This window comes from Triticum dicoccoides, chromosome 5A, assembly GCF_002162155.2.
Source record: "Triticum dicoccoides isolate Atlit2015 ecotype Zavitan chromosome 5A, WEW_v2.0, whole genome shotgun sequence".
Classification (NCBI taxonomy): domain Eukaryota; kingdom Viridiplantae; phylum Streptophyta; class Magnoliopsida; order Poales; family Poaceae; genus Triticum; species Triticum dicoccoides.
Window position 1 is genome coordinate 21,406,582 of NC_041388.1, and position 2,384 is coordinate 21,408,965.

Below are 2,384 nucleotides of genomic sequence, written 5' to 3' on the forward strand. Positions count from 1 at the left end.
AAAAATTTGAATTCGGGGAAAAATTTGAAATTACGAATATCTATAAAATCTGCGAAGAAGTTTTCAAAGCATGACATTTTTAAAAAAATTGATTTTTTTGAAAGAGAGAACATTTTCTTATTTTTTATTTCAATGTAACATTTTTAACTTATGGAATTATAAAAAATTATAATAGAAGCGAACAAATATTAGAAGTTCTAAAATTTTATGGATATTATGAACAACATTTAAAAACAGGAACATTTTAAAAAATCAACAAAATCTAAAAAGTGTAAACTATTTAATTTTCTGAATCATTTGTTGAAAATAGAAATATATGGAAGAAAATAAAAATTGATGAAAATAAAATAAAAGGAGAAACAGAAAAAAGGAAAAAAGAAAAAGAAAGGAAAAAAGAAAAAGAAAAAAGTGGGAAAGTAAAAAAGAAACAGAAAAAGAAGGAAAAAATAGAGAAACGAAAAAAACTGAATAAAAACCCGGTTCAGGATCCTTTTAGAAGATTCCCAAAACCGGAAAAATCCAGCTGAAACCTTCTGGAACATTCCCAAAACCGGGATCAATGGAAGACACGTCTTGCTTCTAAATGGCTCGGCCTGTCTCAGTCGATGCTTCTGCGACACATCGACATTTTGATGCAAAATGTGTCAAATAGGAAATCTGAGTGTCTGGTTGGGTGCCTCTGTGTTTGAAGTGTGTGGATCAGTGGGACTAACGAGCCAGCCCATCATGGGGTTTGGGCTTGTCTTTGACTGGGCTATACCCCGGGCCTATATAATAATGTATACAGATAGTAACTATGGAAAAATTCCACGCCCCGGGCCTGGGCCTTGGGTACCTGGGGCTCAGCTCCGCCGCGGCCATGCAAGTCCAAAGACAGTCACCAACAACCAAACAAAACTACAAAGCAAAAGTGTATGGCCATATCTTTACAATTTGGCTCTAGATTTTACTAGTGTTGTCTTTGCCTTTTGTTCTAGAGAAGCTAATGAGGTAGCAAAAAGTTTAGCTAAGCATTCTTATTGTACTAGACCATGTTCAAGAATTCATCCGATTAACCAGTTAACTTGCCGATTAATCCCTACTCATAGGGTCACCGAGTAGCCGATAAACCGAAAGATCGTCCGATTAATTGATTAAATGGCCGATTAACTTGCCGATTAGCCGATTAATCCCCTACTCGCTAGCCAACCGACCAGCTATCAGTTAACGATTTCCTCAACAATGCTACTAGATCTTCCTACTCTTCGGATACTATTGGTGACTTTATTCTCTTGGACATTGTAAGCGATATGGCTACCATTGAGGAATAAAGTCTCTTATTTTCAAAAAAGAAAGTTGCCATGGCAATGTCGGGGGCATTAGAGTCCCAAGACTCAGATAAGCTAACACTAAAACAATGTTTTGATAGACTTTATTTTGACTCAAATTATAAACGAGATGGCCATTGTTTGAGAAATAAAGTTTTGATGACAATAGAAAATTGCCATCCAATGTTACAAAACTTGTCATGACCGAAAGTGAAAATTGCCATGTAGCACACACAAATACCAATGATTTTTTTACAACGATTGCCATTTGCATGATTTGGACCCAATGATTGTGGAGGCGTTTTCAAGACCTCCTAATCAGAGAATGTTCTCGAGTTATCATTTCTCTACAAAATAAATCCCATCGCCTGCCCTCCAGTAGATCCATTGTTACTTTGACATCCAATCAAATTTTCATGTGGAAACAACAAACATTGTGGTCTCATAGCATAGATTTTGTTCCAGTCTCCCAAAAAATCACAATATGTGTTGTTTTCTCATGAAAATTTGCACGCGTGTTGGAGACATGAACATATTTAGTATATATAATATTATTTTTAGCCCATACCAAAAAAATTGGATATATTTTCTCATTTCACTATTCACCTGGTGAAGCCAAAATGATGTCGTGTCAATTAACTTATCAACTTAAATTACAGTTATTTCCAAAAAATAAAGCGGCAGTTACATCATAAACTAACAATGGCAATTTTTTGGGGGAAATCAAAAATCAAATTAGGGGGGCATGCAGCCACAACTCTTGTCCATTGGAACTAACTCTTGCGCAACCGGTTTGATTCATGATTGCCTTTATTCAAATATAACCCTGCCAAAATCATGATTCACCTCTCAGTAGTCTTCAAATTACGGAGCATGCGCCGTGGAATGGCATTGCCACTATTCATTGTCTCCAGTCCTCTTCCACACTAACCATTTGGCTGTACTCATGTGTCAGTGAAGGCGACAAGTATCGTACGGACCGATGTTTGTCCTCCCATTTGATTCCTTTATTATGGAGAACACTTATTGTTGGCTAGGTGCAATACGCGCAAGATCTTAAAAAGTAACTTTTCTTTT